Source organism: Phyllobates terribilis, unplaced genomic scaffold, assembly GCF_046119375.1.
Source record: "Phyllobates terribilis strain yellow unplaced genomic scaffold, ASM4611937v1 Scaffold_108__1_contigs__length_5656254, whole genome shotgun sequence".
NCBI classification, from domain to species: Eukaryota; Metazoa; Chordata; class Amphibia; order Anura; family Dendrobatidae; genus Phyllobates; species Phyllobates terribilis.
The window spans coordinates 1997996-2017898 of NW_027362868.1; the positions used below are offsets into that span (position 1 = coordinate 1997996).

Sequence of the window (19903 nt, forward strand, 5' to 3'; positions counted from 1 at the left end):
CAACTTCAGCAACTGTGCATTGCATTGCCATGTAATGTAATGTAATGCAATGCTATCTATCTAGCTCTCCCTCTATACTTCCTTTTGGATAAACAGACATATTAGGCAAGCATTTTGGAGCTTTCACCTAAATAACTACAGGTGGTGAGATAAGCTGCACAATATAATTGACCTTTCAGTATATTGTTGCACACACACCATCTATTTAGCAAATGCCCTTGTTATCAACAGCAGCCTTTTAAACTCACCTGAGCTAACAGGTATGTGAGCTGGTTACTCTGCTGCGCTTAAAATTTCTTTTTTGGTTTGCTACAATGCCTTTTCTGAAACGTTGTCTCCCTCTGCTGGAACACTGACTTCTTTCATTTAATGCCTGCAGACTATAAAAGAGAAACCAACCCAAAAAGTTTGGTTGATTAGTCTGTGGCATTCTTTTAAACTGTTGCTTATGGCGGTCTCTGTGAGCTTCTCAGTGACATTCAGCCATCCAGGTATCCCGCCTGCAGTAGACGGAATGTGGCAATGGAACGCTGGCTGCGCGTGTCATAATAGGCTCTGAGCCTTTATATACCTGCGCACAGCAGCAGCCACCTTCAGTCTGCTGCTGGACAGCCAGCAGCAGCAGCAGCAGGAGAGGTAATTAATCAGCAACCCTCCTGCTAAGGGTAGACAGCTGCTCGTTCCACCCCCCCCCCCGCCTTAATTGGTTCTCCTCCCTTCCAACGGTGTTGAGGCGGGTGGGAACAGCCGGGGGTTGAGGGTACTGTGCTAAAAGAGGTGGAGTTATGCAGATCTAAAACGCGTGGATTGCAGCAGCAGCAAGCCGAAAAGTGCAGGCATGTGAGGGATCTAGAGGTTGACAGCATGTCTTCTTAACGGGAGTCCAGGTGGCCATCTCCACAAATGGACTTTTCAGAATCCTTGGGTGGCACCGTAGTCGGAAACCAATTCTGGTTATCGCTTCTCGGCCTTTTGGCTAAGATCAAGTGTAGTATCTGTTCTTATCAGTTTAATATCTGATACGTCCCCTATCTGGGGACCATATATTAAATGGATTTTTAGAACAGGGAGATGGAAAAAGAGCTTGCTCTGTCCACTCCACGCATAGACCTGGTATTGCAGTATCTCCAGGACCGGTGCACCCCTTCTTTAATGCAGTTTCTAAAATCAGAAAGAATTGAATTCAATGCTTTTTGTTCATTTTGCTTGTTTGTCGGATTTTGGGATGGACTCTTTGGCTTTGCTTTTCTTCTCCTCATTGGATTTTTCATGTTAAAAGTTGCAGAAGCCAGATGACAAGCTCATTTTGGTTCAACTTCAGCAACTGTGCATTGCATTGCCATGTAATGTAATGTAATGCAATGCTATCTATCTAGCTCTCCCTCTATACTTCCTTTTGGATAAACAGACATATTAGGCAAGCATTTTGGAGCTTTCACCTAAATAACTACAGGTGGTGAGATAAGCTGCACAATATAATTGACCTTTCAGTATATTGTTGCACACACACCATCTATTTAGCAAATGCCCTTGTTATCAACAGCAGCCTTTTAAACTCACCTGAGCTAACAGGTATGTGAGCTGGTTACTCTGCTGCGCTTAAAATTTCTTTTTTGGTTTGCTACAATGCCTTTTCTGAAACGTTGTCTCCCTCTGCTGGAACACTGACTTCTTTCATTTAATGCCTGCAGACTATAAAAGAGAAACCAACCCAAAAAGTTTGGTTGATTAGTCTGTGGCATTCTTTTAAACTGTTGCTTATGGCGGTCTCTGTGAGCTTCTCAGTGACATTCAGCCATCCAGGTATCCCGCCTGCAGTAGACGGAATGTGGCAATGGAACGCTGGCTGCGCGTGTCATAATAGGCTCTGAGCCTTTATATACCTGCGCACAGCAGCAGCCACCTTTAGTCTGCTGCTGGACAGCCAGCAGCAGCAGCAGGAGAGGTAATTAATCAGCAACCCTCCTGCTAAGGGTAGACAGCTGCTCGTTCCACCCCCCCCCCCCCCGCCTTAATTGGTTCTCCTCCCTTCCAACGGTGTTGAGGCGGGTGGGAACAGCCGGGGGTTGAGGGTACTGTGCTAAAAGAGGTGGAGTTATGCAGATCTAAAACGCGTGGATTGCAGCAGCAGCAAGCCGAAAAGTGCAGGCATGTGAGGGATCTAGAGGTTGACAGCATGTCTTCTTAACGGGAGTCCAGGTGGCCATCTCCACAAATGGACTTTTCAGAATCCTTGGGTGGCACCGTTGTCGGAAACCAATTCTGGTTATCACTTCTCGGCCTTTTGGCTAAGATCAAGTGTAGTATCTGTTCTTATCAGTTTAATATCTGATACGTCCCCTATCTGGGGACCATATATTAAATGGATTTTTAGAACAGGGAGATGGAAAAAGAGCTTGCTCTGTCCACTCCACGCATTGACCTGGTATTGCAGTATCTCCAGGACCGGTGCACCCCTTCTTTAATGCAGTTTCTAAAATCAGAAAGAATTGAATTCAATGCTTTTTGTTCATTTTGCTTGTTTGTCGGATTTTGGGATGGACTCTTTGGCTTTGCTTTTCTTCTCCTCATTGGATTTTTCATGTTAAAAGTTGCAGAAGCCAGATGACAAGCTCATTTTGGTTGAACTTCAGCAACTGTGCATTGCATTGCCATGTAATGTAATGTAATGCAATGCTATCTATCTAGCTCTCCCTCTATACTTCCTTTTGGATAAACAGACATATTAGGCAAGCATTTTGGAGCTTTCACCTAAATAACTACAGGTGGTGAGATAAGCTGCACAATATAATTGACCTTTCAGTATATTGTTGCACACACACCATCTATTTAGCAAATGCCCTTGTTATCAACAGCAGCCTTTTAAACTCACCTGAGCTAACAGGTATGTGAGCTGGTTACTCTGCTGCGCTTAAAATTTCTTTTTTGGTTTGCTACAATGCCTTTTCTGAAACGTTGTCTCCCTCTGCTGGAACACTGACTTCTTTCATTTAATGCCTGCAGACTATAAAAGAGAAACCAACCCAAAAAGTTTGGTTGATTAGTCTGTGGCATTCTTTTAAACTGTTGCTTATGGCGGTCTCTGTGAGCTTCTCAGTGACATTCAGCCATCCAGGTATCCCGCCTGCAGTAGACGGAATGTGGCAATGGAACGCTGGCTGCGCGTGTCATAATAGGCTCTGAGCCTTTATATACCTGCGCACAGCAGCAGCCACCTTCAGTCTGCTGCTGGACAGCCAGCAGCAGCAGCAGCAGGAGAGGTAATTAATCAGCAACCCTCCTGCTAAGGGTAGACAGCTGCTCGTTCCACCCCCCCCCCGCCTTAATTGGTTCTCCTCCCTTCCAACGGTGTTGAGGCGGGTGGGAACAGCCGGGGGTTGAGGGTACTGTGCTAAAAGAGGTGGAGTTATGCAGATCTAAAACGCGTGGATTGCAGCAGCAGCAAGCCGAAAAGTGCAGGCATGTAAGGGATCTAGAGGTTGACAGCATGTCTTCTTAACGGGAGTCCAGGTGGCCATCTCCACAAATGGACTTTTCAGAATCCTTGGGTGGCACCGTAGTCGGAAACCAATTCTGGTTATCGCTTCTCGGCCTTTTGGCTAAGATCAAGTGTAGTATCTGTTCTTATCAGTTTAATATCTGATACGTCCCCTATCTGGGGACCATATATTAAATGGATTTTTAGAACAGGGAGATGGAAAAAGAGCTTGCTCTGTCCACTCCACGCATTGACCTGGTATTGCAGTATCTCCAGGACCGGTGCACCCCTTCTTTAATGCAGTTTCTAAAATCAGAAAGAATTGAATTCAATGCTTTTTGTTCATTTTGCTTGTTTGTCGGATTTTGGGATGGACTCTTTGGCTTTGCTTTTCTTCTCCTCATTGGATTTTTCATGTTAAAAGTTGCAGAAGCCAGATGACAAGCTCATTTTGGTTCAACTTCAGCAACTGTGCATTGCATTGCCATGTAATGTAATGTAATGCAATGCTATCTATCTAGCTCTCCCTCTATACTTCCTTTTGGATAAACAGACATATTAGGCAAGCATTTTGGAGCTTTCACCTAAATAACTACAGGTGGTGAGATAAGCTGCACAATATAATTGACCTTTCAGTATATTGTTGCACACACACCATCTATTTAGCAAATGCCCTTGTTATCAACAGCAGCCTTTTAAACTCACCTGAGCTAACAGGTATGTGAGCTGGTTACTCTGCTGCGCTTAAAATTTCTTTTTTGGTTTGCTACAATGCCTTTTCTGAAACGTTGTCTCCCTCTGCTGGAACACTGACTTCTTTCATTTAATGCCTGCAGACTATAAAAGAGAAACCAACCCAAAAAGTTTGGTTGATTAGTCTGTGGCATTCTTTTAAACTGTTGCTTATGGCGGTCTCTGTGAGCTTCTCAGTGACATTCAGCCATCCAGGTATCCCGCCTGCAGTAGACGGAATGTGGCAATGGAACGCTGGCTGCGCGTGTCATAATAGGCTCTGAGCCTTTATATACCTGCGCACAGCAGCAGCCACCTTCAGTCTGCTGCTGGACAGCCAGCAGCAGCAGCAGCAGGAGAGGTAATTAATCAGCAACCCTCCTGCTAAGGGTAGACAGCTGCTCGTTCCACCCCCCCCCCGCCTTAATTGGTTCTCCTCCCTTCCAACGGTGTTGAGGCGGGTGGGAACAGCCGGGGGTTGAGGGTACTGTGCTAAAAGAGGTGGAGTTATGCAGATCTAAAACGCGTGGATTGCAGCAGCAGCAAGCCGAAAAGTGCAGGCATGTGAGGGATCTAGAGGTTGACAGCATGTCTTCTTAACGGGAGTCCAGGTGGCCATCTCCACAAATGGACTTTTCAGAATCCTTGGGTGGCACCGTAGTCGGAAACCAATTCTGGTTATTGCTTCTCGGCCTTTTGGCTAAGATCAAGTGTAGTATCTGTTCTTATCAGTTTAATATCTGATACGTCCCCTATCTGGGGACCATATATTAAATGGATGTTTAGAACAGGGAGATGGAAAAAGAGCTTGCTCTGTCCACTCCACGCATTGACCTGGTATTGCAGTATCTCCAGGACCGGTGCACCCCTTCTTTAATGCAGTTTCTAAAATCAGAAAGAATTGAATTCAATGCTTTTTGTTCATTTTGCTTGTTTGTCGGATTTTGGGATGGACTCTTTGGCTTTGCTTTTCTTCTCCTCATTGGATTTTTCATGTTAAAAGTTGCAGAAGCCAGATGACAAGCTCATTTTGGTTCAACTTCAGCAACTGTGCATTGCATTGCCATGTAATGTAATGTAATGCAATGCTATCTATCTAGCTCTCCCTCTATACTTCCTTTTGGATAAACAGACATATTAGGCAAGCATTTTGGAGCTTTCACCTAAATAACTACAGGTGGTGAGATAAGCTGCACAATATAATTGACCTTTCAGTATATTGTTGCACACACACCATCTATTTAGCAAATGCCCTTGTTATCAACAGCAGCCTTTTAAACTCACCTGAGCTAACAGGTATGTGAGCTGGTTACTCTGCTGCGCTTAAAATTTCTTTTTTGGTTTGCTACAATGCCTTTTCTGAAACGTTGTCTCCCTCTGCTGGAACACTGACTTCTTTCATTTAATGCCTGCAGACTATAAAAGAGAAACCAACCCAAAAAGTTTGGTTGATTAGTCTGTGGCATTCTTTTAAACTGTTGCTTATGGCGGTCTCTGTGAGCTTCTCAGTGACATTCAGCCATCCAGGTATCCCGCCTGCAGTAGACGGAATGTGGCAATGGAACGCTGGCTGCGCGTGTCATAATAGGCTCTGAGCCTTTATATACCTGCGCACAGCAGCAGCCACCTTCAGTCTGCTGCTGGACAGCCAGCAGCAGCAGCAGCAGGAGAGGTAATTAATCAGCAACCCTCCTGCTAAGGGTAGACAGCTGCTCGTTCCACCCCCCCCCCCGCCTTAATTGGTTCTCCTCCCTTCCAACGGTGTTGAGGCGGGTGGGAACAGCCGGGGGTTGAGGGTACTGTGCTAAAAGAGGTGGAGTTATGCAGATCTAAAACGCGTGGATTGCAGCAGCAGCAAGCCGAAAAGTGCAGGCATGTGAGGGATCTAGAGGTTGACAGCATGTCTTCTTAACGGGAGTCCAGGTGGCCATCTCCACAAATGGACTTTTCAGAATCCTTGGGTGGCACCGTAGTCGGAAACCAATTCTGGTTATCGCTTCTCGGCCTTTTGGCTAAGATCAAGTGTAGTATCTGTTCTTATCAGTTTAATATCTGATACGTCCCCTATCTGGGGACCATATTTAAATGGATTTTTAGAACAGGGAGATGGAAAAAGAGCTTGCTCTGTCCACTCCACGCATTGACCTGGTATTGCAGTATCTCCAGGACCGGTGCACCCCTTCTTTAATGCAGTTTCTAAAATCAGAAAGAATTGAATTCAATGCTTTTTGTTCATTTTGCTTGTTTGTCGGATTTTGGGATGGACTCTTTGGCTTTGCTTTTCTTCTCCTCATTGGATTTTTCATGTTAAAAGTTGCAGAAGCCAGATGACAAGCTCATTTTGGTTCAACTTCAGCAACTGTGCATTGCATTGCCATGTAATGTAATGTAATGCAATGCTATCTATCTAGCTCTCCCTCTATACTTCCTTTTGGATAAACAGACATATTAGGCAAGCATTTTGGAGCTTTCACCTAAATAACTACAGGTGGTGAGATAAGCTGCACAATATAATTGACCTTTCAGTATATTGTTGCACACACACCATCTATTTAGCAAATGCCCTTGTTATCAACAGCAGCCTTTTAAACTCACCTGAGCTAACAGGTATGTGAGCTGGTTACTCTGCTGCGCTTAAAATTTCTTTTTTGGTTTGCTACAATGCCTTTTCTGAAACGTTGTCTCCCTCTGCTGGAACACTGACTTCTTTCATTTAATGCCTGCAGACTATAAAAGAGAAACCAACCCAAAAAGTTTGGTTGATTAGTCTGTGGCATTCTTTTAAACTGTTGCTTATGGCGGTCTCTGTGAGCTTCTCAGTGACATTCAGCCATCCAGGTATCCTGCCTGCAGTAGACGGAATGTGGCAATGGAACGCTGGCTGCGCGTGTCATAATAGGCTCTGAGCCTTTATATACCTGCGCACAGCAGCAGCCACCTTCAGTCTGCTGCTGGACAGCCAGCAGCAGCAGCAGGAGAGGTAATTAATCAGCAACCCTCCTGCTAAGGGTAGACAGCTGCTCGTTCCACCCCCCCCCCCCGCCTTAATTGGTTCTCCTCCCTTCCAACGGTGTTGAGGCGGGTGGGAACAGCCGGGGGTTGAGGGTACTGTGCTAAAAGAGGTGGAGTTATGCAGATCTAAAACGCGTGGATTGCAGCAGCAGCAAGCCGAAAAGTGCAGGCATGTGAGGGATCTAGAGGTTGACAGCATGTCTTCTTAACGGGAGTCCAGGTGGCCATCTCCACAAATGGACTTTTCAGAATCCTTGGGTGGCACCGTAGTCGGAAACCAATTCTGGTTATCGCTTCTCGGCCTTTTGGCTAAGATCAAGTGTAGTATCTGTTCTTATCAGTTTAATATCTGATACGTCCCCTATCTGGGGACCATATATAAAATGGATTTTTAGAACAGGGAGATGGAAAAAGAGCTTGCTCTGTCCACTCCACGCATTGACCTGGTATTGCAGTATCTCCAGGACCGGTGCACCCCTTCTTTAATGCAGTTTCTAAAATCAGAAAGAATTGAATTCAATGCTTTTTGTTCATTTTGCTTGTTTGTCGGATTTTGGGATGGACTCTTTGGCTTTGCTTTTCTTCTCCTCATTGGATTTTTCATGTTAAAAGTTGCAGAAGCCAGATGACAAGCTCATTTTGGTTCAACTTCAGCAACTGTGCATTGCATTGCCATGTAATGTAATGTAATGCAATGCTATCTATCTAGCTCTCCCTCTATACTTCCTTTTGGATAAACAGACATATTAGGCAAGCATTTTGGAGCTTTCACCTAAATAACTACAGGTGGTGAGATAAGCTGCACAATATAATTGACCTTTCAGTATATTGTTGCACACACACCATCTATTTAGCAAATGCCCTTGTTATCAACAGCAGCCTTTTAAACTCACCTGAGCTAACAGGTATGTGAGCTGGTTACTCTGCTGCGCTTAAAATTTCTTTTTTGGTTTGCTACAATGCCTTTTCTGAAACGTTGTCTCCCTCTGCTGGAACACTGACTTCTTTCATTTAATGCCTGCAGACTATAAAAGAGAAACCAACCCAAAAAGTTTGGTTGATTAGTCTGTGGCATTCTTTTAAACTGTTGCTTATGGCGGTCTCTGTGAGCTTCTCAGTGACATTCAGCCATCCAGGTATCCCGCCTGCAGTAGACGGAATGTGGCAATGGAACGCTGGCTGCGCGTGTCATAATAGGCTCTGAGCCTTTATATACCTGCGCACAGCAGCAGCCACCTTCAGTCTGCTGCTGGACAGCCAGCAGCAGCAGGAGAGGTAATTAATCAGCAACCCTCCTGCTAAGGGTAGACAGCTGCTCGTTCCACCCCCCCCCCCCCCCCCGCCTTAATTGGTTCTCCTCCCTTCCAACGGTGTTGAGGCGGGTGGGAACAGCCGGGGGTTGAGGGTACTGTGCTAAAAGAGGTGGAGTTATGCAGATCTAAAACGCGTGGATTGCAGCAGCAGCAAGCCGAAAAGTGCAGGCATGTGAGGGATCTAGAGGTTGACAGCATGTCTTCTTAACGGGAGTCCAGGTGGCCATCTCCACAAATGGACTTTTCAGAATCCTTGGGTGGCACCGTAGTCGGAAACCAATTCTGGTTATCGCTTCTCGGCCTTTTGGCTAAGATAAAGTGTAGTATCTGTTCTTATCAGTTTAATATCTGATACGTCCCCTATCTGGGGACCATATATTAAATGGATTTTTAGAACAGGGAGATGGAAAAAGAGCTTGCTCTGTCCACTCCACGCATTGACCTGGTATTGCAGTATCTCCAGGACCGGTGCACCCCTTCTTTAATGCAGTTTCTAAAATCAGAAAGAATTGAATTCAATGCTTTTTGTTCATTTTGCTTGTTTGTCGGATTTTGGGATGGACTCTTTGGCTTTGCTTTTCTTCTCCTCATTGGATTTTTCATGTTAAAAGTTGCAGAAGCCAGATGACAAGCTCATTTTGGTTCAACTTCAGCAACTGTGCATTGCATTGCCATGTAATGTAATGTAATGCAATGCTATCTATCTAGCTCTCCCTCTATACTTCCTTTTGGATAAACAGACATATTAGGCAAGCATTTTGGAGCTTTCACCTAAATAACTACAGGTGGTGAGATAAGTTGCACAATATAATTGACCTTTCAGTATATTGTTGCACACACACCATCTATTTAGCAAATGCCCTTGTTATCAACAGCAGCCTTTTAAACTCACCTGAGCTAACAGGTATGTGAGCTGGTTACTCTGCTGCGCTTAAAATTTCTTTTTTGGTTTGCTACAATGCCTTTTCTGAAACGTTGTCTCCCTCTGCTGGAACACTGACTTCTTTCATTTAATACCTGCAGACTATAAAAGAGAAACCAACCCAAAAAGTTTGGTTGATTAGTCTGTGGCATTCTTTTAAACTGTTGCTTATGGCGGTCTCTGTGAGCTTCTCAGTGACATTCAGCCATCCAGGTATCCCGCCTGCAGTAGACGGAATGTGGCAATGGAACGCTGGCTGCGCGTGTCATAATAGGCTCTGAGCCTTTATATACCTGCGCACAGCAGCAGCCACCTTCAGTCTGCTGCTGGACAGCCAGCAGCAGCAGCAGCAGGAGAGGTAATTAATCAGCAACCCTCCTGCTAAGGGTAGACAGCTGCTCGTTCCACCCCCCCCCCCCCCCGCCTTAATTGGTTCTCCTCCCTTCCAACGGTGTTGAGGCGGGTGGGAACAGCCGGGGGTTGAGGGTACTGTGCTAAAAGAGGTGGAGTTATGCAGATCTAAAACGCGTGGATTGCAGCAGCAGCAAGCCGAAAAGTGCAGGCATGTGAGGGATCTAGAGGTTGACAGCATGTCTTCTTAACGGGAGTCCAGGTGGCCATCTCCACAAATGGACTTTTCAGAATCCTTGGGTGGCACCGTAGTCGGAAACCAATTCTGGTTATCGCTTCTCGGCCTTTTAGCTAAGATCAAGTGTAGTATCTGTTCTTATCAGTTTAATATCTGATACGTCCCCTATCTGGGGACCATATATTAAATGGATTTTTAGAACAGGGAGATGGAAAAAGAGCTTGCTCTGTCCACTCCACGCATTGACCTGGTATTGCAGTATCTCCAGGACCGGTGCACCCCTTCTTTAATGCAGTTTCTAAAATCAGAAAGAATTGAATTCAATGCTTTTTGTTCATTTTGCTTGTTTGTCGGATTTTGGGATGGACTCTTTGGCTTTGCTTTTCTTCTCCTCATTGGATTTTTCATGTTAAAAGTTGCAGAAGCCAGATGACAAGCTCATTTTGGTTCAACTTCAGCAACTGTGCATTGCATTGCCATGTAATGTAATGTAATGCAATGCTATCTATCTAGCTCTCCCTCTATACTTCCTTTTGGATAAACAGACATATTAGGCAAGCATTTTGGAGCTTTCACCTAAATAACTACAGGTGGTGAGATAAGCTGCACAATATAATTGACCTTTCAGTATATTGTTGCACACACACCATCTATTTAGCAAATGCCCTTGTTATCAACAGCAGCCTTTTAAACTCACCTGAGCTAACAGGTATGTGAGCTGGTTACTCTGCTGCGCTTAAAATTTCTTTTTTGGTTTGCTACAATGCCTTTTCTGAAACGTTGTCTCCCTCTGCTGGAACACTGACTTCTTTCATTTAATGCCTGCAGACTATAAAAGAGAAACCAACCCAAAAAGTTTGGTTGATTAGTCTGTGGCATTCTTTTAAACTGCTGCTTATGGCGGTCTCTGTGAGCTTCTCAGTGACATTCAGCCATCCAGGTATCCCGCCTGCAGTAGACGGAATGTGGCAATGGAACGCTGGCTGCGCGTGTCATAATAGGCTCTGAGCCTTTATATACCTGCGCACAGCAGCAGCCACCTTCAGTCTGCTGCTGGACAGCCAGCAGCAGCAGCAGCAGGAGAGGTAATTAATCAGCAACCCTCCTGCTAAGGGTAGACAGCTGCTCGTTCCACCCCCCCCCCGCCTTAATTGGTTCTCCTCCCTTCCAACGGTGTTGAGGCGGGTGGGAACAGCCGGGGGTTGAGGGTACTGTGCTAAAAGAGGTGGAGTTATGCAGATCTAAAACGCGTGGATTGCAGCAGCAGCAAGCCGAAAAGTGCAGGCATGTGAGGGATCTAGAGGTTGACAGCATGTCTTCTTAACGGGAGTCCAGGTGGCCATCTCCACAAATGGACTTTTCAGAATCCTTGGGTGGCACCGTAGTCGGAAACCAATTCTGGTTATCGCTTCTCGGCCTTTTGGCTAAGATCAAGTGTAGTATCTGTTCTTATCAGTTTAATATCTGATACGTCCCCTATCTGGGGACCATATATTAAATGGATTTTTAGAACAGGAAGATGGAAAAAGAGCTTGCTCTGTCCACTCCACGCATTGACCTGGTATTGCAGTATCTCCAGGACCGGTGCACCCCTTCTTTAATGCAGTTTCTAAAATCAGAAAGAATTGAATTCAATGCTTTTTGTTCATTTTGCTTGTTTGTCGGATTTTGGGATGGACTCTTTGGCTTTGCTTTTCTTCTCCTCATTGGATTTTTCATGTTAAAAGTTGCAGAAGCCAGATGACAAGCTCATTTTGGTTCAACTTCAGCAACTGTGCATTGCATTGCCATGTAATGTAATGTAATGCAATGCTATCTATCTAGCTCTCCCTCTATACTTCCTTTTGGATAAACAGACATATTAGGCAAGCATTTTGGAGCTTTCACCTAAATAACTACAGGTGGTGAGATAAGCTGCACAATATAATTGACCTTTCAGTATATTGTTGCACACACACCATCTATTTAGCAAATGCCCTTGTTATCAACAGCAGCCTTTTAAACTCACCTGAGCTAACAGGTATGTGAGCTGGTTACTCTGCTGCGCTTAAAATTTCTTTTTTGGTTTGCTACAATGCCTTTTCTGAAACGTTGTCTCCCTCTGCTGGAACACTGACTTCTTTCATTTAATGCCTGCAGACTATAAAAGAGAAACCAACCCAAAAAGTTTGGTTGATTAGTCTGTGGCATTCTTTTAAACTGTTGCTTATGGCGGTCTCTGTGAGCTTCTCAGTGACATTCAGCCATCCAGGTATCCCGCCTGCAGTAGACGGAATGTGGCAATGGAACGCTGGCTGCGCGTGTCATAATAGGCTCTGAGCCTTTATATACCTGCGCACAGCAGCAGCCACCTTCAGTCTGCTGCTGGACAGCCAGCAGCAGCAGCAGCAGGAGAGGTAATTAATCAGCAACCCTCCTGCTAAGGGTAGACAGCTGCTCGTTCCACCCCCCCCCCCCCACCTTAATTGGTTCTCCTCCCTTCCAACGGTGTTGAGGCGGGTGGGAACAGCCGGGGGTTGAGGGTACTGTGCTAAAAGAGGTGGAGTTATGCAGATCTAAAACGCGTGGATTGCAGCAGCAGCAAGCCGAAAAGTGCAGGCATGTGAGGGATCTAGAGGTTGACAGCATGTCTTCTTAACGGGAGTCCAGGTGGCCATCTCCACAAATGGACTTTTCAGAATCCTTGGGTGGCACCGTAGTCGGAAACCAATTCTGGTTATCGCTTCTCGGCCTTTTGGCTAAGATCAAGTGTAGTATCTGTTCTTATCAGTTTAATATCTGATACGTCCCCTATCTGGGGACCATATATTAAATGGATTTTTAGAACAGGGAGATGGAAAAAGAGCTTGCTCTGTCCACTCCACGCATTGACCTGGTATTGCAGTATCTCCAGGACCGGTGCACCCCTTCTTTAATGCAGTTTCTAAAATCAGAAAGAATTGAATTCAATGCTTTTTGTTCATTTTGCTTGTTTGTCGGATTTTGGGATGGACTCTTTGGCTTTGCTTTTCTTCTCCTCATTGGATTTTTCATGTTAAAAGTTGCAGAAGCCAGATGACAAGCTCATTTTGGTTCAACTTCAGCAACTGTGCATTGCATTGCCATGTAATGTAATGTAATGCAATGCTATCTATCTAGCTCTCCCTCTATACTTCCTTTTGGATAAACAGACATATTAGGCAAGCATTTTGGAGCTTTCACCTAAATAACTACAGGTGGTGAGATAAGCTGCACAATATAATTGACCTTTCAGTGTATTGTTGCACACACACCATCTATTTAGCAAATGCCCTTGTTATCAACAGCAGCCTTTTAAACTCACCTGAGCTAACAGGTATGTGAGCTGGTTACTCTGCTGCGCTTAAAATTTCTTTTTTGGTTTGCTACAATGCCTTTTCTGAAACGTTGTCTCCCTCTGCTGGAACACTGACTTCTTTCATTTAATGCCTGCAGACTATAAAAGAGAAACCAACCCAAAAAGTTTGGTTGATTAGTCTGTGGCATTCTTTTAAACTGTTGCTTATGGCGGTCTCTGTGAGCTTCTCAGTGACATTCAGCCATCCAGGTATCCCGCCTGCAGTAGACGGAATGTGGCAATGGAACGCCGGCTGCGCGTGTCATAATAGGCTCTGAGCCTTTATATACCTGCGCACAGCAGCAGCCACCTTCAGTCTGCTGCTGGACAGCCAGCAGCAGCAGCAGCAGGAGAGGTAATTAATCAGCAACCCTCCTGCTAAGGGTAGACAGCTGCTCGTTCCACCCCCCCCCCCACCTTAATTGGTTCTCCTCCCTTCCAACGGTGTTGAGGCGGGTGGGAACAGCCGGGGGTTGAGGGTACTGTGCTAAAAGAGGTGGAGTTATGCAGATCTAAAACGCGTGGATTGCAGCAGCAGCAAGCCGAAAAGTGCAGGCATGTGAGGGATCTAGAGGTTGACAGCATGTCTTCTTAACGGGAGTCCAGGTGGCCATCTCCACAAATGGACTTTTCAGAATCCTTGGGTGGCACCGTAGTCGGAAACCAATTCTGGTTATCGCTTCTCGGCCTTTTGGCTAAGATCAAGTGTAGTATCTGTTCTTATCAGTTTAATATCTGATACGTCCCCTATCTGGGGACCATATATTAAATGGATTTTTAGAACAGGGAGATGGAAAAAGAGCTTGCTCTGTCCACTCCACGCATTGACCTGGTATTGCAGTATCTCCAGGACCGGTGCACCCCTTCTTTAATGCAGTTTCTAAAATCAGAAAGAATTGAATTCAATGCTTTTTGTTCATTTTGCTTGTTTGTCGGATTTTGGGATGGACTCTTTGGCTTTGCTTTTCTTCTCTTCATTGGATTTTTCATGTTAAAAGTTGCAGAAGCCAGATGACAAGCTCATTTTGGTTCAACTTCAGCAACTGTGCATTGCATTGCCATGTAATGTAATGTAATGCAATGCTATCTATCTAGCTCTCCCTCTATACTTCCTTTTGGATAAACAGACATATTAGGCAAGCATTTTGGAGCTTTCACCTAAATAACTACAGGTGGTGAGATAAGCTGCACAATATAATTGACCTTTCAGTATATTGTTGCACACACACCATCTATTTAGCAAATGCCCTTGTTATCAACAGCAGCCTTTTAAACTCACCTGAGCTAACAGGTATGTGAGCTGGTTACTCTGCTGCGCTTAAAATTTCTTTTTTGGTTTGCTACAATGCCTTTTCTGAAACGTTGTCTCCCTCTGCTGGAACACTGACTTCTTTCATTTAATGCCTGCAGACTATAAAAGAGAAACCAACCCAAAAAGTTTGGTTGATTAGTCTGTGGCATTCTTTTAAACTGTTGCTTATGGCGGTCTCTGTGAGCTTCTCAGTGACATTCAGCCATCCAGGTATCCCACCTGCAGTAGACGGAATGTGGCAATGGAACGCTGGCTGCGCGTGTCATAATAGGCTCTGAGCCTTTATATACCTGCGCACAGCAGCAGCCACCTTCAGTCTGCTGCTGGACAGCCAGCAGCAGCAGCAGCAGGAGAGGTAATTAATCAGCAACCCTCCTGCTAAGGGTAGACAGCTGCTCGTTCCACCCCCCCCCGCCTTAATTGGTTCTCCTCCCTTCCAACGGTGTTGAGGCGGGTGGGAACAGCCGGGGGTTGAGGGTACTGTGCTAAAAGAGGTGGAGTTATGCAGATCTAAAACGCGTGGATTGCAGCAGCAGCAAGCCGAAAAGTGCAGGCATGTGAGGGATCTAGAGGTTGACAGCATGTCTTCTTAACGGGAGTCCAGGTGGCCATCTCCACAAATGGACTTTTCAGAATCCTTGGGTGGCACCGTAGTCGGAAACCAATTCTGGTTATCGCTTCTCGGCCTTTTGGCTAAGATCAAGTGTAGTATCTGTTCTTATCAGTTTAAGATCTGATACGTCCCCTATCTACGGACCATATATTAAATGGATTTTTAGAACAGGGAGATGGAAAAAGAGCTTGCTCTGTCCACTCCACGCATTGACCTGGTATTGCAGTATCTCCAGGACCGGTGCACCCCTTCTTTAATGCAGTTTCTAAAATCAGAAAGAATTGAATTCAATGCTTTTTGTTCATTTTGCTTGTTTGTCGGATTTTGGGATGGACTCTTTGGCTTTGCTTTTCTTCTCCTCATTGGATTTTTCATGTTAAAAGTTGCAGAAGCCAGATGACAAGCTCATTTTGGTTCAACTTCAGCAACTGTGCATTGCATTGCCATGTAATGTAATGTAATGCAATGCTATCTATCTAGCTCTCCCTCTATACTTCCTTTTGGATAAACAGACATATTAGGCAAGCATTTTGGAGCTTTCACCTAAATAACTACAGGTGGTGAGATAAGCTGCACAATATAATTGACCTTTCAGTATATTGTTGCACACACACCATCTATTTAGCAAATGCCCTTGTTATCAACAGCAGCCTTTTAAACTCACCTGAGCTAACAGGTATGTGAGCTGGTTACTCTGCTGCGCTTAAAATTTCTTTTTTGGTTTGCTACAATGCCTTTTCTGAAACGTTGTCTCCCTCTGCTGGAACACTGACTTCTTTCATTTAATGCCTGCAGACTATAAAAGAGAAACCAACCCAAAAAGTTTGGTTGATTAGTCTGTGGCATTCTTTTAAACTGTTGCTTATGGCGGTCTCTGTGAGCTTCTCAGTGACATTCAGCCATCCAGGTATCCCGCCTGCAGTAGACGGAATGTGGCAATGGAACGCTGGCTGCGCGTGTCATAATAGGCTCTGAGCCTTTATATACCTGCGCACAGCAGCAGCCACCTTCAGTCTGCTGCTGGACAGCCAGCAGCAGCAGCAGGAGAGGTAATTAATCAGCAACCCTCCTGCTAAGGGTAGACAGCTGCTCGTTCCACCCCCCCCCCCCGCCTTAATTGGTTCTCCTCCCTTCCAACGGTGTTGAGGCGGGTGGGAACAGCCGGGGGTTGAGGGTACTGTGATAAAAGAGGTGGAGTTATGCAGATCTAAAACGCGTGGATTGCAGCAGCAGCAAGCCGAAAAGTGCAGGCATGTGAGGGATCTAGAGGTTGACAGCATGTCTTCTTAACGGGAGTCCAGGTGGCCATCTCCACAAATGGACTTTTCAGAATCCTTGGGTGGCACCGTAGTCGGAAACCAATTCTGGTTATCGCTTCTCGGCCTTTTGGCTAAGATCAAGTGTAGTATCTGTTCTTATCAGTTTAATATCTGATACGTCCCCTATCTGGGGACCATATATTAAATGGATTTTTAGAACAGGGAGATGGAAAAAGAGCTTGCTCTGTCCACTCCACGCATTGACCTGGTATTGCAGTATCTCCAGGACCGGTGCACCCCTTCTTTAATGCAGTTTCTAAAATCAGAAAGAATTGAATTCAATGCTTTTTGTTCATTTTGCTTGTTTGTCGGATTTTGGGATGGACTCTTTGGCTTTGCTTTTCTTCTCCTCATTGGATTTTTCATGTTAAAAGTTGCAGAAGCCAGATGACAAGCTCATTTTGGTTCAACTTCAGCAACTGTGCATTGCATTGCCATGTAATGTAATGTAATGCAATGCTATCTATCTAGCTCTCCCTCTATACTTCCTTTTGGATAAACAGACATATTAGGCAAGCATTTTGGAGCTTTCACCTAAATAACTACAGGTGGTGAGATAAGCTGCACAATATAATTGACCTTTCAGTATATTGTTGCACACACACCATCTATTTAGCAAATGCCCTTGTTATCAACAGCAGCCTTTTAAACTCACCTGAGCTAACAGGTATGTGAGCTGGTTACTCTGCTGCGCTTAAAATTTCTTTTTTGGTTTGCTACAATGCCTTTTCTGAAACGTTGTCTCCCTCTGCTGGAACACTGACTTCTTTCATTTAATGCCTGCAGACTATAAAAGAGAAACCAACCCAAAAAGTTTGGTTGATTAGTCTGTGGCATTCTTTTAAACTGTTGCTTATGGCGGTCTCTGTGAGCTTCTCAGTGACATTCAGCCATCCAGGTATCCCGCCTGCAGTAGACGGAATGTGGCAATGGAACGCTGGCTGCGCGTGTCATAATAGGCTCTGAGCCTTTATATACCTGCGCACAGCAGCAGCCACGTTCAGTCTGCTGCTGGACAGCCAGCAGCAGCAGCAGCAGGAGAGGTAATTAATCAGCAACCCTCCTGCTAAGGGTAGACAGCTGCTCGTTCCACCCCCCCCCCCGCCTTAATTGGTTCTCCTCCCTTCCAACGGTGTTGAGGCGGGTGGGAACAGCCGGGGGTTGAGGGTACTGTGCTAAAAGAGGTGGAGTTATGCAGATCTAAAACGCGTGGATTGCAGCAGCAGCAAGCCGAAAAGTGCAGGCATGTGAGGGATCTAGAGGTTGACAGCATGTCTTCTTAACGGGAGTCCAGGTGGCCATCTCCACAAATGGACTTTTCAGAATCCTTGGGTGGCACCGTAGTCGGAAACCAATTCTGGTTATCGCTTCTCGGCCTTTTGGCTAAGATCAAGTGTAGTATCTGTTCTTATCAGTTTAATATCTGATACGTCCCCTATCTGGGGACCATATATTAAATGGATTTTTAGAACAGGGAGATGGAAAAAGAGCTTGCTCTGTCCACTCCACGCATTGACCTGGTATTGCAGTATCTCCAGGACCGGTGCACCCCTTCTTTAATGCAGTTTCTAAAATCAGAAAGAATTGAATTCAATGCTTTTTGTTCATTTTGCTTGTTTGTCGGATTTTGGGATGGACTCTTTGGCTTTGCTTTTCTTCTCCTCATTGGATTTTTCATGTTAAAAGTTGCAGAAGCCAGATGACAAGCTCATTTTGGTTCAACTTCAGCAACTGTGCATTGCATTGCCATGTAATGTAATGTAATGCAATGCTATCTATCTAGCTCTCCCTCTATACTTCCTTTTGGATAAACAGACATATTAGGCAAGCATTTTGGAGCTTTCACCTAAATAACTACAGGTGGTGAGATAAGCTGCACAATATAATTGACCTTTCAGTATATTGTTGCACACACACCATCTATTTAGCAAATGCCCTTGTTATCAACAGCAGCCTTTTAAACTCACCTGAGCTAACAGGTATGTGAGCTGGTTACTCTGCTGCGCTTAAAATTTCTTTTTTGGTTTGCTACAATGCCTTTTCTGAAACGTTGTCTCCCTCTGCTGGAACACTGACTTCTTTCATTTAATGCCTGCAGACTATAAAAGAGAAACCAACCCAAAAAGTTTGGTTGATTAGTCTGTGGCATTCTTTTAAACTGTTGCTTATGGCGGTCTCTGTGAGCTTCTCAGTGACATTCAGCCATCCAGGTATCCCGCCTGCAGTAGACGGAATGTGGCAATGGAACGCCGGCTGCGCGTGTCATAATAGGCTCTGAGCCTTTATATACCTGCGCACAGCAGCAGCCACCTTCAGTCTGCTGCTGGACAGCCAGCAGCAGCAGCAGCAGGAGAGGTAATTAATCAGCAACCCTCCTGCTAAGGGTAGACAGCTGCTCGTTCCACCCCCCCCCCCGCCTTAATTGGTTCTCCTCCCTTCCAACGGTGTTGAGGCGGGTGGGAACAGCCGGGGGTTGAGGGTACTGTGCTAAAAGAGGTGGAGTTATGCAGATCTAAAACGCGTGGATTGCAGCAGCAGCAAGCCGAAAAGTGCAGGCATGTGAGGGATCTAGAGGTTGACAGCATGTCTTCTTAACGGGAGTCCAGGTGGCCATCTCCACAAATGGACTTTTCAGAATCCTTGGGTGGCACCGTAGTCGGAAACCAATTCTGGTTATCGCTTCTCGGCCTTTTGGCTAAGATCAAGTGTAGTATCTGTTCTTATCAGTTTAATATCTGATACGTCCCCTATCTGGGGACCATATATTAAATGGATTTTTAGAACAGGGAGATGGAAAAAGAGCTTGCTCTGTCCACTCCATGCATTGACCTGGTATTGCAGTATCTCCAGGACCGGTGCACCCCTTCTTTAATGCAGTTTCTAAAATCAGAAAGAATTGAATTCAATGCTTTTTGTTCATTTTGCTTGTTTGTCGGATTTTGGGATGGACTCTTTGGCTTTGCTTTTCTTCTCCTCATTGGATTTTTCATGTTAAAAGTTGCAGAAGCCAGATGACAAGCTCATTTTGGTTCAACTTCAGCAACTGTGCATTGCATTGCCATGTAATGTAATGTAATGCAATGCTATCTATCTAGCTCTCCCTCTATACTTCCTTTTGGATAAACAGACATATTAGGCAAGCATTTTGGAGCTTTCACCTAAATAACTACAGGTGGTGAGATAAGCTGCACAATATAATTGACCTTTCAGTATATTGTTGCACACACACCATCTATTTAGCAAATGCCCTTGTTATCA

The 19903-nt window shown here is 45.1% G+C and overlaps 15 non-coding genes across 15 annotated transcripts; all 15 read left to right on the top strand.

Annotated features, from left to right (window-relative positions):
- Window positions 1-956: 956 nt before the first annotated feature.
- LOC141200444 (U2 spliceosomal RNA) lies at window positions 957-1147 on the top strand. Its single transcript, XR_012272165.1, has one exon. It is a non-coding gene; the product is annotated as a U2 spliceosomal RNA (small nuclear RNA).
- A 1121-nt stretch (window positions 1148-2268) lies between these two features.
- On the top strand, window positions 2269-2459 carry LOC141200298 (U2 spliceosomal RNA). Its single transcript, XR_012272022.1, has one exon. It is a non-coding gene; the product is annotated as a U2 spliceosomal RNA (small nuclear RNA).
- A 1120-nt stretch (window positions 2460-3579) lies between these two features.
- On the top strand, window positions 3580-3770 carry LOC141199432 (U2 spliceosomal RNA). The gene has a single exon (XR_012271184.1). It is a non-coding gene; the product is annotated as a U2 spliceosomal RNA (small nuclear RNA).
- Window positions 3771-4890: 1120 nt separating this feature from the next.
- Window positions 4891-5081, top strand: LOC141200583 (U2 spliceosomal RNA). The gene has a single exon (XR_012272299.1). It is a non-coding gene; the product is annotated as a U2 spliceosomal RNA (small nuclear RNA).
- Window positions 5082-6202: 1121 nt separating this feature from the next.
- On the top strand, window positions 6203-6392 carry LOC141200627 (U2 spliceosomal RNA). Its single transcript, XR_012272342.1, has one exon. It is a non-coding gene; the product is annotated as a U2 spliceosomal RNA (small nuclear RNA).
- Window positions 6393-7511: 1119 nt separating this feature from the next.
- LOC141200411 (U2 spliceosomal RNA) lies at window positions 7512-7702 on the top strand. Its single transcript, XR_012272133.1, has one exon. It is a non-coding gene; the product is annotated as a U2 spliceosomal RNA (small nuclear RNA).
- A 1121-nt stretch (window positions 7703-8823) lies between these two features.
- Window positions 8824-9014, top strand: LOC141200636 (U2 spliceosomal RNA). The gene has a single exon (XR_012272350.1). It is a non-coding gene; the product is annotated as a U2 spliceosomal RNA (small nuclear RNA).
- Window positions 9015-10139: 1125 nt separating this feature from the next.
- Window positions 10140-10330, top strand: LOC141200614 (U2 spliceosomal RNA). The gene has a single exon (XR_012272330.1). It is a non-coding gene; the product is annotated as a U2 spliceosomal RNA (small nuclear RNA).
- Window positions 10331-11450: 1120 nt separating this feature from the next.
- Window positions 11451-11641, top strand: LOC141200571 (U2 spliceosomal RNA). Its single transcript, XR_012272288.1, has one exon. It is a non-coding gene; the product is annotated as a U2 spliceosomal RNA (small nuclear RNA).
- Window positions 11642-12764: 1123 nt separating this feature from the next.
- LOC141199433 (U2 spliceosomal RNA) lies at window positions 12765-12955 on the top strand. The gene has a single exon (XR_012271185.1). It is a non-coding gene; the product is annotated as a U2 spliceosomal RNA (small nuclear RNA).
- Window positions 12956-14076: 1121 nt separating this feature from the next.
- LOC141199434 (U2 spliceosomal RNA) lies at window positions 14077-14267 on the top strand. Its single transcript, XR_012271186.1, has one exon. It is a non-coding gene; the product is annotated as a U2 spliceosomal RNA (small nuclear RNA).
- Window positions 14268-15386: 1119 nt separating this feature from the next.
- Window positions 15387-15577, top strand: LOC141200788 (U2 spliceosomal RNA). Its single transcript, XR_012272498.1, has one exon. It is a non-coding gene; the product is annotated as a U2 spliceosomal RNA (small nuclear RNA).
- A 1119-nt stretch (window positions 15578-16696) lies between these two features.
- Window positions 16697-16887, top strand: LOC141199435 (U2 spliceosomal RNA). The gene has a single exon (XR_012271187.1). It is a non-coding gene; the product is annotated as a U2 spliceosomal RNA (small nuclear RNA).
- A 1121-nt stretch (window positions 16888-18008) lies between these two features.
- LOC141199436 (U2 spliceosomal RNA) lies at window positions 18009-18199 on the top strand. Its single transcript, XR_012271188.1, has one exon. It is a non-coding gene; the product is annotated as a U2 spliceosomal RNA (small nuclear RNA).
- Window positions 18200-19320: 1121 nt separating this feature from the next.
- Window positions 19321-19511, top strand: LOC141200270 (U2 spliceosomal RNA). The gene has a single exon (XR_012271995.1). It is a non-coding gene; the product is annotated as a U2 spliceosomal RNA (small nuclear RNA).
- Window positions 19512-19903: the final 392 nt, after the last annotated feature.